Source organism: Myodes glareolus, chromosome 6, assembly GCF_982192425.1.
Source record: "Myodes glareolus chromosome 6, mMyoGla1.1, whole genome shotgun sequence".
Taxonomy (NCBI): Eukaryota; Metazoa; Chordata; class Mammalia; order Rodentia; family Cricetidae; genus Myodes; species Myodes glareolus.
In genome coordinates this window covers 37790564-37808268 of record NC_142031.1, presented here as the reverse complement: position 1 = coordinate 37808268, position 17705 = coordinate 37790564, and the positions used below count along the sequence as shown (strand labels likewise).

The 17705-nt window shown below is 40.4% G+C and overlaps 1 pseudogene; it reads left to right on the top strand.

Annotated features, from left to right (window-relative positions):
* Positions 1-2943: 2943 nt before the first annotated feature.
* On the top strand, positions 2944-4824 carry LOC148121706 (endophilin-A2 pseudogene; annotated as a pseudogene).
* The last annotated feature ends 12881 nt before the right edge of the window (positions 4825-17705 follow it).

Sequence of the window (17705 nt, the reverse complement as noted above, 5' to 3'; positions counted from 1 at the left end):
CTCCTCCGCTGCCCAAGGAACAATCTGGGGACATCTCCTTGGACCTGGGAACCCCTCTAGAATCAAGTCTCTTGCAAACCCAAAAATGACTCCTTTAATTAAGATACTTACTTCCCTGCTCCCATATCCACCCTTCCTCCATCCCACCCATCCCATTCCCCCAAGCTCTCCTGAATCCTCCCCTTCTCCCTTCTCTCTACCCATCTCCTCTTACATCCATTCCCCACCCCCATGCACCCAACTTTTGCCTGGCAACCTACCTCAGGACCCAGCAATTCCACTCTTGGGAATATACCCAAGAGATGCCCTATCCTACTACAAGAGCATTTGTTTAACTATGTTCATAGCAGCACTATTTGTAATAGCCAGAACCTGGAAACAACCTAGGTGCCCCTCAATAGAAGAATGGTTAAAGAAGGTGTGGAACATATACACATTAGAGTTTTACTCAGCGGTAAAAAAACAATGACATCTTGAATTTTGCTTGCAAATGAATGGAAATAGAAAACGCTTTACTGAGTGAGGTAACCCAGACCCAAAAAGAGGAATATGGTATGTACTCACTCATAAGTGGATTCTAGCCATAATTAAATGACATTGAGCCTATAATTTTTCAGGGATTCTTACAATGAAAAGGAGAGTGATCTGTGAGTGATTGTGTGTATAGAAGGAATAATTAGGTCATGCTGGCCACTGGCCATCTTAGAGAAGTTTGTACTCTTTGTGTAGACCACATGTGTGCACTAGGTCTCAGGTGAGTCTTTCCTTTGAGGACTTCTTATAGACCTTTGGTGCCAGTCCAGTTTATGCCCTGGGAGTCAGGGAAAACAAGAATTAAGCAAATAGAATGCCACTTTTCTTCATTAAAGGCATTTGTGAAATCCTTTTGCTCAGCACTAAACATGCTCGGTATATGTAGTTTCTGGTTCCTTCACTCCAGGCGTTCTGGATGATGAATGTGAACATTCCTGAAGGATGTTTACAATGTGATTATTTGTCTACTTGCTCTAATGTAACTGTCTGCTTTAAGGAACCTAAAGAGAAGAGCTGGACTTTATGCAATAAATTACAGTACAATGAAGTGGGAAAATAGCATGGGCAGCAGATGAATTTGAAAAGTAAGAGAAAAATAAAATAAACCAACCTCAAAGAACTCGAAGTGCCCCTGGAGGCCTATCTTTTTCTAAATAAAGCACTCTTTTTTGTTTGATCTTCCCATGTATCCTGTCACACGTTTGCCTCTTATCAGAGAATATTCACTTGAGGCTGTTGCCATTGGTAACAGTCACTGAAGTACTTAGCAGGGACCTCTCCAACACCCACATAATTGGACAGTGGTCCCTCCCTTTGCTCTTAGAGTTGAAAATTGATATGTTTGTTCCGTTCATTTGTCTCTGCCCTTTGACCTCACAGAGGTAATGTAATTAGGATACATTTAATTTTCTTAAAGAAATGCAGCAAAGACATTCATCAAAACTTGGAAAGATGAAATTTGATTTTTAATGTTAGATGAGGTTTTAATACAGGTAGATGGTGCATTATGTTAGGAAGATCAGATAAATATGCTCAATAGTCTCACCTTAAAAATACTCCTTTCTTTTTGTAGGACCCAGCTATCATAAGCTTAATAGGCCTGAGTCTCAGTAGGTTTCCCTAAGGCAATACCTGGTTGTAGGAAGACAGGTATTACTCAGGAACAGACCATCCAAAGGAAATTCCTAATGTTCCAACCATTGTAGATAGGATCACCTGCCAGCAGACATCCATTGCTTTTCACCAGGACATCCCTTAGACACATGTCAGCCAATGAGGATTGAACCCGTCACCCCAAACCCTGCTAATGTAACTTTTCAGGGTTTTGCCTTTAAATAGTGCTCTCTAGAAGGATGGGGTACCTCCTCTCACTGCTTTGTGGACAGGGTTCCTACCGGTTTGTACATGTGCATGATAATAAACCTTGCTTTTGTATTTCAGTCAGTTGGTCTCCTTGGTGGTCTTTTGGGGTCCCCACGGACTGTGCACAACATTTTTTTCTTTTAGTGGGAACTTACATTTTAGGTGTTAAGTCTCTTTAGAATAATTTGTAGACAGATCCTTTAGACTACATAGATACTTTACTAACAGATTATGTTTAAAAGTTTCCATAGGGGGTAACTTAAATACCTTATACAATGAGACATTTCTCTTCTTGTTGCTCTAATAACCCCCTGACACAAACAACATAAGGAAAGCAGGAATTGTGAGTGGCACACAGTTTGGGGGTATTGTCTATTGTGGTGGCGAAGTCAAGGAGACAAGAGCATGAAGCAGTTAGTCACATATTTTCAGGAACAAGAGAGGGAGGAACCCTCATAATCACTTAACTTTATCCTTTCTATGTAGTCCCAGATACAGGGAATTGGGCCAGCCTCCTTTAGGGCGGACTTAAAGATCAACTTAAGATAACCTCTAATAGGCACCAGAGCCAATAGCAATTTCCCATCATACAAGGAAACACAATTTTATACATGAAGGAATAAAAAATAATTATACCTGTGTCATCTTCATACAAATAAAATAAAATAAAACCAAGTCCCAGATAAATGAAGCAGAGAAAATCACTAGTACTTAGCATTCCTACCCTGGTCCATCATGATTTTCACAATTTAGAGGTAACTATTACCTTCAATTAAAACATTTATTTTTTATTATTATAATTCTTCCCTTCAACCCCTCCCATCTACCCCTCCCTACTCTCCTAATTCATGACCTCTTTTCACTAGTTGTTATTGTATGCATATTTGTATATACATATATATATATTTCTATATAGGTTTTAGGGGCTGAACTCCAGCCATCAGTCTTGGCAGCAAGCATCATTACCTCCTGAGCTACATCACTGCTTCCAGAATGGTGAGTCTTTTGTAAATACTATTTCAGATTAAAAAGTTTCTTAGTGAATCTCCGGGGCGGGCGCGTAGAGCTGGCGAAGTGCTTTGGCGGAGGCAGCGCGGAGGAAGGAGGTCGGTTCGGCGGCACGGGCAGAAACCTGAGTCCGGGCGGGACGACCGACTGAGGGAGGCGGCATGTCGGTGGCAGGGCTAAAGAAGCAGTTCTACAAGGCGAGCCAGCTGGTCAGCGAGAAGGTTGGCGGGGCTGAGGGCACAAAGCTGGACGATGACTTCAAAGAGATGGAAAAGAAGGTGGATGTCACCAGCAAGGCCGTGGCAGAGGTGCTGGTCAGAACCATCGAGTACCTGCAGCCCAACCCAGCCTCACGGGCTAAGCTGACAATGCTGAACACTGTATCGAAGATCCGGGGCCAAGTGAAGAACCCTGGCTACCCGCAGTCAGAGGGGCTGCTGGGCGAGTGCATGGTCCGCCACGGCAAGGAACTGGGCGGAGAGTCCAATTTTGGCGATGCCCTGCTGGATGCAGGCGAGTCCATGAAGCGCCTGGCTGAGGTGAAGGACTCACTGGACATCGAAGTCAAACAGAATTTCATCGACCCGCTGCAGAATCTGTGTGACAAGGACCTGAAGGAGATCCAGCACCACCTGAAGAAACTGGAGGGCCGCCGCCTGGACTTTGACTACAAGAAGAAACGACAGGGCAAGATCCCTGATGAGGAGCTGCGGCAGGCCCTGGAGAAGTTTGAGGAGTCCAAGGAGGTGGCAGAGACCAGCATGCAAAACCTCCTGGAGACTGATATTGAGCAGGTGAGTCAGCTCTCAGCCCTGGTGGATGCCCAGCTGGACTACCATCGGCAGGCAGTGCAGATCCTGGAGGAGCTGGCAGACAAGCTGAAGCGTAGAGTGCAGGAAGCCTCCTCACGCCCCAGGCGGGAGTTCAAACCCCGGCCTTGGGAGCCCTTCGACCTTGGAGAGCCAGAACAGCCCAATGGGGGATTCCCCTCCGCCCCAGCACCCAAGATCACAGCTTCTTCGTCATTCAGATCAGCAGACAAGCCCGCCAGGACACCCAGCAGGAGTATGCCACCCCTGGACCAGCCAAGCTGCAAGGCACTGTATGACTTTGAGCCTGAGAATGACGGTGAGCTGGGCTTCCGCGAGGGTGACCTCATCACACTCACCAACCAGATCGATGAGAACTGGTACGAGGGGATGCTGCACGGCCAGTCGGGCTTCTTCCCGCTCAGCTATGTGCAGGTGCTGGTGCCCCTGCCTCAGTGACCATGCCTGCACTCTGACTCCCTGCACATTGTGGCAGCAGCCTAACGCCAAGGTGCTCTAGAAACACTAACGTTCCTCCAGGGGGACCCTCCTCCTCACTCTCCCAACCCTGGGCCCCCATTCCTAAGACTTGGGAAGGTCCACCCTGAGGTCCTATTGCCTTCCTGATGGTGGCAGCTCCCACCTGTTTCAAACCCTCCCAGCCCGTTGCTGGCGATGGGCCCTGGCCCCTTTTCCAGGCTCCCCAGAAGCAGGTGGGCCCTTGGAGTCTCCATTCTGCAAGCTGAGGCTGGCCAGTACCCCAACTTGACACACAGAAATGCTTAGCACACATGTGCACACCTCCCACGGGACCACAGAACCAGCCTCAGCCCTGCCGAAGGCCAAGCACAAAGGCCCCGAAGAGAGGACATTCCCAGGTCCCTGGCAAAGTGAGACAGCTCCATTGCTACCTGTCCATGTGACCCTGCACCTGTGGGTTACCACAGCCCCAGCTCCGCATCATACCCTGCCAGGTGCCAGCAAGTGAGGCCTCCAGCCTGGGCTCAGTCACATTCCTCTCTACAGTGTTCCCACAACCTATGGCTCATCCCTGGCATGTGGGGCCACACTCCACATCCCCAGTGGGCAACAATGTCCCGCTCCAGCCCGGGCTGAAGTGAACTCTACTCCTGATTTTTTTAAAGTATTAAATGTCTCTTTCTACAAAAAAAAAAAAAAAAAAAAAAAGTTTCTTAGTATTTGCAACTTAATGAAAATAAGATGCACTGAGATAGCAGGCCAAAGGTCCTCTAAATTGGCTCACACACTATATCTTTTTCAGTAATGTTGAAATCCTTTCTCAAAAATGTACATTGAAGACAATAATTCCAAATTTGGAATTAGGTTCAACTAACAACCATTGTCAATTTTATTAGGAGCTAAAGGAACACAGTGTACAAGAATTCGACATTGATGTTAGGTTGTAAAACTGACAACTCATGTTTTTGCACTAAGTTAGCTGTGAACTTCTGAATTAGGAGGCAAAGGAAGAGAACACAAAGAATATGGTCATCAGAACATGTGCCTTTCAGTATAAACTAACAAGCAGCCATCCTTCTCTTGCCATCTGTAGAATGGGAAAGGAGGACAGAGTGGGCTAATGAACAGAGCCTTGAGTCATCTGAGGATATATGCAGGCCCTTTGTTCAAAACCCCAGTATACTCTAAGACAGTCCTAAGGTTGAGACATGGTAGTAGGAAAGAGCCCTGACTGTATTTTTCTAGATAAGCAATGACATTTTAAAATTATACTTATGGCAGTATCTGACCCAGAATGATCAATGTCACTATTCTGCTGTAGTGGCATCTTGGTGAAGAAATCATGCTCAGTAAGAATGGGGATAGTAACTGACCTGGGAGTCAGACCCAGTGTGAGGAGTGGCTCTGACATGGCTTTTCAGGTTATTTGATGTGTGTTGACTCAACACCTAGTATCTGAACTCTGAGGCTAGTCTTAGGATCTATGATCATGTTCCCAGGCTTGAGGTATTATTTTAAGTGTGAAATGAGGATGTATGAAATATGAAAACTAAGTAATTTTAACATTTATAGCTCGAGGTAAGATCTTCACTGACATAGTATCTTCATATTAATTTACCATCTCCAAACCTTATCCATTAATTCTTCAATAGTGGGAGATTAGAGGTTTGTTATATTTTCTATTTCTGAGATGTTCATGATATTAAACACCATTCTTCAATAGGAAGAAACCTTAACATTTTAATATAGCTGTAGCAGGTGGTCACTTGTTTGTTCCCAGCTACTCAGCCCCAAAATAACCACACAGAAATTGTATTCATTAAAACACTGCTTGGCCCATTAGCTCTAGCTTCTTATTGGCTAACTCTTACATCTTAAAATAACCCATCTCCATTAATCCATGTATTGCCACTAGGCTGTGGCTTCCTGAGTAAAGTTCCATTGGGGCTACATGGCCTCTCCTGACCCTGCCTTCTTTCTCCCAAAATTCAGTTTAGTTTTCCCCACCTACCTATATTCTGCCCTGCACAGGCCTAAGACTGTTTCTCTATTAACCAGTGATATTCACAGCATTCGGAGGGGAATCCAACATCACCTCCCCTTTTCTGTTTACATAAAAGGAAGGTTTTAAATTTGGCATAGTAAAATTACATATAACAGAACAGGTATCAAGTAAGAATTACACCTACAACATTTATATCTACTTTATCCTTTATTGTAACTAAGGGAAACTATAACTATCTATTCTTCAACTTCATCAAAGATCTAAGAAGGATACATTACCTAAGTAGACAGGAAGTGAATTGTAAGCATCTTCCAAAACTCTAAAATTGACAGAAACATGTCACTTCCTGGATAGTCACTCAAAGTTCTTCTGTATCATTGTGGCATCCATATTCAGCCTACGGGTCCATAGTTTTTGGCATACTTTTCCATGAAGCAGGAAATTTCAAAGACAGTTCCACCTACATTGGCAGTTTGTCAGTTACCTTCCACTGTGCCCTGCAGAATGTCTGGCAGTCGCTTTCATGAAACATGAACCTTGAGGGACTATTTCACTTTCTTTAGGGAGCTTCAGTAGTCATTTTTCTGTGAATCCTGCATGTCCAATTCATATAGCATGCCATCAAACAGTCTAGACAAGAGCAGTTTCTTGCCCAAGTGACTAACAAATTCCGTGAGTAGCCGCTTTGATGCCATTCTTTCTTTTGAAGTAATTTGAGCAGTAAGAAATAGATGTAGTCTCACCATCATGAAAAATCCTAAGTTTTTGATTTAAAGAATACCTAACTATCTGAAATATATCTCTATTTATCTAGAAAACCAAACTAATATGACTACAAGCTTGATTATTATAGATGGCCCACTATTAACCTATGTTTCTTAATTATACATTATGTTTATTCATATCTATATCATATTCCACTTTAAATGTCAGCAAATATTTATAAATGATATTTGGGAATTTGGGCATAGTTGTCTCCAGACTTCTTCCTACTTATTGTTGGGTGAAGTATTTTGGTGGGGGGGTGATGTTTACAGAGACCTCTGGGGGTGTCTTGGTTCATTAAACCACATTAGTCTGGAAGTAATCCACAGGTTCTCATCTTCTGTGGAAACAAAGGAAGAACCTCTTTTCCAAAGCAACATATCCCTAGATTCAAATTTTAAGGATGCAAAACCTTTAAAGTATATATATTGGTTACTTAGCTCTTTCACAGTCAAAAAATTCAAAGAAAATAAAATAATATATATTATCCAGACATTCTGTGTATTTCCCAGCTTTATGTGGCTTATTTTTCTTTATTACTTTTAATCTATAACTGTATGTACTTTGTATTTTTAAAGACTTTATTTTATTATTTTAAAATGATTTATTTCTTTTTCTAATTCTCTATACTCTTTTTCTTCTCTCTTTCAAGTCTATGTACATTTATCTGATATAACCTGTTGTAAGAGGTCACTTATTTGTTCCTGGCTGCTCAGCCCTAAAATAATCACACAGAAACTGTATTAATTAAACCACTGCTTGGCCTATTAGCTCTAACTTCTTATTGGCTAGCTTTTGCATCTTAATGTAATCCATTTCCATTATTTTATATTTTACCATGAGGCTTGTAGCCTACTGGCAAGGTTCCAGCATGTCTGTCTCTGGTGGCAGCTCCATGACTTCTCTCTTACTCTTTCTCCTTCTCCCAGCATTCAGCTTAGCTTTCTCTGCCTAACTAAATTTTACCTTGCTATAGGCCAAGCCAGTTTCCTTATTCATTAGTCAATAAAGCAACATATAGACAGAAGGACCTCCCACATCTGTGACCCATTTACAGGTCTTTTTAATCTGAATTTGTCTTTATTGCATATCTGTGATCCTTTTCTGAACAGAAGTGCTTCTTATAATGCTAAGCAACACTACAATGGTTAAGGCTGCTTTGTGCTTTGCCCTTTGGCTCCACCCAGTACAATATGTCGGAGGAGGTCCATCCCTTCATTGCCTCTGAGAGCCATTATCTCCACCTCAGATTCAGAGTCAGGTCACAGCAGGTCTATGTGGCCATTAAGCAAGTTGTAGCACTCTGCTCACAAACCCCATTTAAATGCTTCATAGCCGGACCTCCAGAAAGAGTCAGAGTTCATGCTGGCAGCACGGCCTAGGAAGCCACCATTTCAAAACAGTGTGGCTTTTTTTTTCTGTTACCACTGAATCAGTAATATCTCTCTTAAAGGAGCCACAGCATGCTGCCAGCAAGCAAACCATTCAGGAAAAAATGTGGCTAAACTCATATTTTAGTATCTAGATTTCCTTTCTAAGCCCTCTCAGGTTTTATGTGGATTTAGCTAACACACGCTGGAGCACCAATTTGTGGTCTCCCTACAATACATATCCTTTTAGGAAATAAATATATTCTCTGAAATAAAACAAAATGTTTCCCAATTAGCTGGTCCCACCATCAACTTATACATTCAAATATTCTACAATTTCTCAAGATCTGTGATTTCTTTACCTTCAAGCTCTAACATGAATTTAATTTTGATTCTTGGAGATTTTGTGTAGCAATATGTGAACACATGGCTTTATTTAGTTGATTGGGATTATAACTCATTTATCAATAAAACAAACAACAACATCTGTGTGGTCAATGGGGAACAGTGAATTTCATCAATTTTTCTAGTTTGAATAAACCCATAAGCCATAAGCCTCCTGCTTTATTCCTTGAAATGAACTGAAAGTTAAATAGCCTTTGAGAGTCTGCTTGGGACTGCTCTCAGGCAGACCTTCAATGTCTGTGAGACTCAGGAATATCTGACAGGTGAACTTTCAGTGTCTGTGACTCAGCTCAGTCAGTCTTTTTCAGATTTGCAAATGACTGATCTATTTTGAAAAGTTCAATGACTGTAAGCACTTGTCTTTTACTGTGTCTATTAAGAATCTTAGAGGACTCCAGAGTTTTGCTTGTCTTTGCTTGCCTAGCAGTACTAGGATTTTGGTTATTACTTTATCTTCTAGTTAGTTCCAGCTGTCAATTTCACCTACTCCTGAGTTATAAGATAATCAGCTGAAGAATTGCCTCCATTAGCTTGGCATGCATTAAATATTTGTGGGGCATTGTCGATTGATAATTAATGTTGGAGGATCTAGCCCACTGTGAGCAATTCCTTCTCTGGGTAGAGGGACCTGGGTTGTCTAAGCAAGATGGCCAAAGTGTAATCGGAGAGAGCAAATCAATAAACCATAAAGCACAGTAAACTGTCCTCTGTGGTTTCTGTTTCACATTCTGCCTTGAGTTAGTGCTGTGACTTCCCTGTAATTTGGATTGTGACCTGGAAGACTAGGCCAAATAAACCCTTTACTCTCTGTAGATATTTTTCATCATGGAATTTTATCCCCACAATGTAAATCAAACTAGAAACACCCTAGAGGGTAGATTGTAAGAGGCTGGAGAGATAGCTGAGTGTTGAGAACTTTGTCTGCTCTTCCAGAGGATACTGGTTTGATTCTCAGCATCTACATAGTGACTTTGACGAAATGTACCTCCAGTTCCAGGAGATCTAATGTCTTCTGGCCTCCAAGGACACCAACATGTGCACAGACATATGTGCAGGCAAAAGATCTATACACATAAAATAATTTTTAATAAAAATCTATTCTGCTCTTATACAGTACATCCCAACCACAGTTTTTCTTCTCCATCCACTCCTGTCAGTTTCTCTCTTTATCTCCTTTGAATCCTAGAGCCACTCTTTCCTTCAGAAAAGAGCAGGTTTCTAAGAGAAAGCAACCAAACATGACAGAACAAGATACACACAAAACCAAACCAAACCAACCAAGCAAACAATAAACAAAAATAAAACTAAAGAAAAACCTCATATCCAAACTGGATAAGGCAACACGATAGGAGGAAAAGATTCCCACTAACAGGCAAAAGAGGGAGAGACACAGCCCTCCCACTGTTAGGAGTCCCACAAAACACCAAGATAACAGCCTTAATATATGCAAGTAGGACCTGGTGTAGACCCATTTAGGTCACATGCTTGCCACTTCAGTCTCTGTGAGCCCATATAAGCCTTCCTTAGTTGATTTGATGACCCATGTTTTCCTGCTGTCTTCCATAGCCTCTGACTCCAACAATCTTTCCCACTATTCCATAGGGTCCCCCAATCTCTGAGGGGAGGGACACAATGGAGAACTCCAATTTAGACTTTCTCTCTCAATCTGCATAATGTCTGACTGTGGATGTCTGTACCCTATCTGCTATAGGAGGGAGCCTTTCTGATGAAAACTGGACAAGACACTGATCTATGAATTTAGCCAAATATCATAAGGAATCATTTCATCAATTACCAGATTGATACTGGTTACCAACCCAACCCAATACCAACCCAACCAGAAAATCTTCAATGTACAACCTGTCCTGCATTCAAGATTTGCTAAGACAATGGTGGCTTAGAACTTGCAGGAGTGACCAACCAATGTCTACTTTGAGGTCAGTGCCATGGAAGGGAACCCATGCTCTACAGATGGCCAGGAACCAGAGACCAGACAGCCCGGGGTAGGGCCAAGCATGATTGGCAAAAATAAATAAATAAAAAACAAACAAATGAGTGAATGAATAAAAATTTGTAAACTAGCTACTTGAAAAATACAGATTTTCTTTACTTTTTAATAGCAATGCTTTTAGTCATCCCCATTGCATCTCTGTGATGTTTTGTATGCATTCAATCTCATATATTCTACACAACATAATTCTGGTTAAATATCAGTGATGATAAAAAGAAATATATAAATTGTAATTAAAATGTGTTATGGTGATACTTGTGGAAATAGCTGAATGTAGATGATACACTCAGAGTCAAATGCCAGTCCATGAGTCTCAGTGTCTGTTTGCCCAATACTTAGGTTTATATTAGACCTTTTTTCTTTTTTGAAGAATTTGTAGGATTATTTTTTCAAAGAATTTACCATATATGTCCTGGTTTGTCAGAAGATAAAGGAATCTAGCATATAAGAGAGCAAGAAAGGGCTTTGAAGAGGAAAAAAGACAAAGAGCCTTTTCTTTATGTGTGTGCATGTATGTGTGCTTGCACATGTGTGTGTGTACAGATGTATGTGTAGTGTGTGTGTGTGTGTGTGTGTGTGTGTGTGTGTGTGCTTGTGTGTGTATGTGTAAGGGAACTGTTTGATGGGAGGGAAGGGATCAGCAGAATGGTAGAGGAGAAAAGTAGGCTACCGGAGTGAGTGGATGTGAGCCGAATACAATGATGCACAAGCATGAAACTGCCGTAAAACCGTTATTGTGTATGTACTAAAGCCCTGGTATTTAGAAATTTGTTAGAATGGGAATATATCGTTCTGGATAGATGAAAGAAGATATTTTTAGAAGATGTAAGACCGGGAAACTATAAGTCCAGAAAGGGATATAGCTGGGTATGGCTAGAATGTATCTTCATAATCATATAATGACATTAAATCTCTGATTCCTACCCTGAACCCATAGCCCTCACAGTAGAGACAGGTAGGTGTAGAGTTGATGCCATTCCTCAGGTTTAAGTTTGGTTAATCTGTATGGAAGCTTTAAAAAAATGTTCAAAATCATTCTTAGTTACTGAACTGTGTAAAATCAATGTCTGCACAGCTTTTGATCCCTGGTCTAGCACATCAAATTACCAAAGGCATAGAGAAAGGCTGTTGCTAGTTGTCTCCAATGCTTTACTCCCTAAATTAAAAAGAGGGAACAACAAACAGAAAAGCAATACTAAATTTATTAATTATACCCTAGTAACTAATACAATTACCTTAGCAAAATTCTCGTATGGTTAAGAAATGAGAAATAAGGGAACAAATACTTGTAGCACTAAGGCTCAATTAGTGTAATTTTACAACTTATGGACAACCCATCTTTCAGTCTATTTCTTTCAAGGATATATACTGCCAGAGATTCAACAGAATTTGAATTATTTATTTTCTTAAATGGCTTTGAAAGGCAACACAGAAGCATGTGAGTATGAAGCAACCCCTAAGAAGCACTGGTGTTCTTAGTGAGCAAACTCATCAGGTTGTTTATAGCTTGATTTTTCACAAACTTCTGTATTCTGTATTCTGGTGCAGACAGCTAAGCTATAATGTTTTCTGATTCATTCATTGCTCAGCAAAAATGGAGAAACATGTTTCATTCCACACTCCTTAGGATGGTAGAGAGACAAAAATGTCTGTTGTTTTTGCTTCTGAGTGTCTGAAGATGATTGATGTATGGGTTTCTTCTGGGCCAAGACAAGCCCTAGATTTACCTTTGCAGTGACAAGTAATGCTTTGCATGTTGAGGACTAATGGCAAATACAGATAATTGTAGTATTTGATTTTAATTGTTAGTCCAAGTGGATTGAGTTAACTGTAAAGAGTGATAATGTGTTTCAGCACCTTGATTTTCAATGAAGCACTTCCTGCTTAGAATAAAATGCTTGCAATTAGGTGAGCAGTACATTAAAACCTACATATTTTTTATATTGGAGTTTACTGGGAGAAAATAGGATTCCTTTTGCAAACCTGTGCCTGTTTTCTTATCTTTTGTCTCACTGGGAATGAAAGATTTTATCTGGGCTTACGATCATGCACATGAAAGATACCAGTCCTTCCCTACAATAAGCCAGCTTTCCACTGAGATACTTGCCTACAGGTGTGAGTAGGTGTCACGAGTTTAACTTAGTTACACTGCTACCTAAAACTCTAGTCTCTGAGACATATTTATTTCCACAGGTCTCCTTGTAAAACCTCGGTTTAGAGAGGAAAAGAAACTTAGATTTTGAAGAAGAAACTCACCTGATTGTAGATAAACTGCAGCACAGCTGCAGGACCCCGTATTATAAAACTTCAACAAGTATTCCCCATTTCATATATCAGTGGGTTTGCCTAGGGTAAGCTCCTCGATAACAGCAGGCAATCTTTCTGGTTTGGCTGTTTCTTGCAAGGAATTCTCTCTTCGCCACGTGTAGCTTTATTCCCTCTGTAAATTCCACATATCTGCAAATATTTTTCCTGTGGAGTAGGACTGTTTCATACGGCAGCATTTTAGGAACCAAAATTACTTGAAAGGTACATTAAGAATAATCAATTTTAAAAAGTAAAGTGAAGGGGTTGAAATGGAGGATTTCATGCTATCTAACATTTGGTATAATTCATGAGTCAAGTTATATGATGGTTAATCTCAATTTTTGATTTTTTTTGATGAGATTTAGCATAATGATGGAGACAAATTTCTGGGAATGTCTGTAAGGTATTGTTCTAGATTAGTTTAATTGAGCTAAATTTGGGTGACACCATTCCATAAGCTGGGATTATGGGTTGAGTAGAAAGGGAAGGGGAGCTGAGAATCAGCCCTCTGCTTTGTGACTGGGGATGCAAGGTTATGGGGTTTCTCAAACTCTTGATGACTTCACTTTTCTGGCATGGTACACTAAATTTAATTAAACCCCTCCTTAGGATATTTGTTGCCGCAAAGGCCATGTGCTCCCCTTTGAGTCCTCCTTGATATCTAGCCTCTCTGGATCTCTGAATTATAGCATGGTTATCATTTACTTTAAAGTTAATATCACTTATGAGTGAGTATGTATCATATTTGTCTTTCTGTATCTGGGTTACCTCACTCACGATGATTCTTTCTGTAGTTCCATCAATTTGCCTTCTAATTTCCTGATGTTGTTGTTTCTAACAGCTGAGTAATATTCCAGTGCACAAATGCACCACATTTTTTTTTATTCATTCTTTGGTTGAGGATCATTTGAGTTGTTTCCAGGTTCTATCTATTACAAATAAAGCTGCTGTGAACATAGTTGAACATGTATCCTTGAGGTGTGATTGAACTTTCTTTGGGTATATGCCCAAGAGTGGTTTCACTGGGTCTGGAAGTAGATTGGTTCCCAAATTTCTTAGAAACTACCATACTTATTTCCAAAGAGACTGTAGAAATTTGAACTCCCACCACCAATGGAGGAATGTTCCCCTTGCTCTGGTATAACCTACTATTTGGATTTTTGGTCTTAGCTATTCTGAGAGGTGTAAGATGGAATCCCAGTGTTCTTTTGATTTGCATAGCTTGTCTTCTAAGAGATCTGTGGTGTGGGAGAATTGTCTGTAATCTGTCAATCATGTTTTAAATAAACGCTGATTGGCCAGGCAGGAAGTATAGGCGGGAAAACCAGACAGGAAGCCCAGTGCCATTGTCTTTGGCTTCTCAGTCAGCCTTCATTGACAGCCACTTTCAGAATGTCCAGTTTGATCACATGTTCCATCACTCCCATTCCAGCTGGCCTTGGTGAGCTCCCATTAGATCAGTCCCACGGTCTCTGTGGGTGGATGCACCCCTCGTGATCCTGACTTCCTTGCTCATGTTCTCCATCCTTCTGCTCCTCATTTGGACCTTGGGAGCTAAGACCAGTGCTCCCATGTGGGTCTCTGTCTCTATCTCCATCCATCGCCAGATGAACGTTCTATGGTGATATGCAAGATATTCATCAGTGTGGCTATGAGACAAGGCCAGTTCAGGTACCCTCTCCTCTGCTGTCCAGGGAACAATCTGGGGACCTCTCCTTGGGCCTGGGAACTCCTCCAGAATCAAGTCTCTTGCAAACCCTAAAATGGCTCCCTTAATTAAGATATTTACATCCCTGCTCCCATATTCACCCTTCCTCCATCCCACCTATCCCATTTCCCCAAGCTCAGTGATTTTCATTGTTGTAACTTCAATTTTGCTAATATTCTCTTATGATTACTCAGATTTCTCATTTGATTTCTATAGGGATTTTTATTGTAAAATTTTGAATGATGTACTTTTTGACCTCAGAATTTTTAAATTCTCTAGATATGAGTTTCTTGACTTTCTGCACGTTTCTGTAGTTCTTTAAAATTTGGGGGAGTGTATATATCTATATGCATGCATGTTCGTGTGTGTGGGGATGCACATGTGTGTAGGAACAAATGGAAGTGAAGAAACAACCTTGGGTGTCATTTCTAAGGATCCATCATTTTGCTGTTGTTTGGTTTATTTTATTTTATATTTAAAAAGTTTTATTTTGCTTTTGAAAAAGGGTTTCTTGCTCACTCAGAGTTTGTAGAGTACACTAGACAACTGAATTCCAAGGAATTCATCTGTGTGTATCTTCTTAGTATGGGGATAACAAAGCGTTTCGACAACTATGGGCCTCATCTTTTTTTTTTAATGTAAGTTATTGGAATTGAACTCAGGTGTCCATGTTTGTATGTGCTCTTTATAGAGCGATCTATCTCTCTATCTTCTTTGAACATTTTAAAATTGTTCTTTTATTTAATTGCATTTTGTCATGACTAGAAGATACTATATCTCAGAAGACATTCTGTTTCGTTGGCTCTTATAGTCTTTCTGGCCCTCTCTTCTATGATATTTTAAAATCTTACATGTAGAAGTTTGTTGGCAGTAACTACTTCTCTACTTCCCAGGCTCCAACATCCAACATAATCACACAGAAACTGTTTTATTACAACACTGTTTGGCCTATTATCTCATGCTTCTTATTGGCTATCTCTTATATCTTAAATTAACCCATTTCTATTCATCTATGTATCACCACCTCAACTCTGGTAACAAGTTGGTCCGTGCTGCCACCAAGTTACTTACAACATGCTGCTTACAAACCACATTTAAGTCCTTGGCCTCCTGAAAAAGCCAGAGTTCATACTGCAGGTACCAGGAAGCTGCTGTTTCTTATGATGAGTCAGTAAGCCTGTTCTTAAAGGAGCCATATCACCCTTGCTTGCTGCCAGCAAACAGAGTCCATCTGAAAAAATAATGGAGCTTCCAAAAAGTTGCACTAAATTTTGTTCTTTTCTGTCCAGAAATTCTTTTCAAGCTCTCACAGGTTTTATGTAGATATAGTCAGCCCCATATTGGCATGCCAATCTTTTGTTAAAGGCTGCTCATTTGTTTCCCTGCTGCCCAGACATGAAATAATCACACAAAAATTTATTATTACAGCACTGCTTTGCCTATTAGCTCACTTTTCTAGTTGGTTAGCTCTTATATCTAAAATTAACCCATTTCTATTAATCTGTGTATAGTCACATTGTTGTGGCTTACTATCAAAGTTTTGTCTGGTGTCCAACGACTGTCTCCTGCTGTGGCTATATGGCTTACCCCTGACTCTGCCTATTCTCCTCCTCTTTCTGCTTGGAATTCCCACCTTGCCCTATTCTGCACTGCAATCCCACATCAGAGGTTATCTTGCAGCTGCACGGTGGTCTCCTAAACAAGACCAACCTGTGACTGGCCAAAGCACAGTCACTCTTCTCTGTATTTTGGACTATTGGATTTCCTTAGTAGCCTCCACCTACTGCAAAAAGAAACTTCTTTGTTGAGGGTTGAGAGAAACACATATCTGTGGGTATAAGATCAAAAAGTGTTTAAAATACCTATAGTTGCCACATCGATTTAGAATAAAATATCTTGGAACAAATTTAAATAAGGAAGAGAAAGACATTTATAATTAAAACTTTGCATCTCTGGAGAAACTAATCTAGGATGATGCTAGATGATAGGAAGACTTCTTCTCTGCTCATGGATTGGTAGAGTTAATATTGGGAAAGGGACAGTAATTTGACAGATTCAGTGCAACCCAAACCAAAACACCACTGACAATTTCCACAAAAACAGAGGAAAAAAAACACCCTGAAGTTCATACTGAAGTTCAAAGACTCTACATAGCCAATAAAATGTTGTCTGGAGTTTCTAACAAGGGCCTTTGTGGTAGTGTGTCATTGGTGAATGAACCAAGAATGGTATAACATACAGCTATTCTTATCCAACCATATTGGAGAAAAGGTTATTTTGGAACTTTTGAAAATTGTCTATTTTATACGTATATAAATGAGAAAATGTGCTTATATTATTTAATTCAAAGGGGTTTATTGAGTCCATATGATAGAAGCAGTCTCTTAGTAGGTAATGATACAGGATGAATGAGAGACAGTTGTCTCCTGTACTTATAAGTGCACAATAAATGACACTTCATTATTCTCTTTAACTTTCCTGATCTTTCCTGACCTACATAACCTTATATAACTTTGCAGATGACCACATCAACCGAAGTAATGTAGCTAATGGCAAGGAAGTGTGTTTGTGTGAGTTGTGTAATCAAAATTCAGCATTTAACTTTCATCTCCAACATTACATAAATGTAATCAAGTTATTGGTGTGTAGAAATAAATCCCCAAAGATTACAAGTTATAATTAGAGTAAATTTCAAAATATATGTGAACAATTGCATGCTCCGGTGTCTGGCAAACGTTCCAAGCCTACATCCCCCTCTGCTTGTTACTTCTCATCTTTTCTCGCTCTTACTTGCTTCCTCAGATATATAATCTTTAACATCTTTTCCTCTTTGTGACATTTATTATTGACTATTGGTGATTATTTATTTAATAGCTTTCTTCTAAGACAGACAACCACATTTGGTTGGCTTATACAGTTGATGCTCAATTTGATTATGATG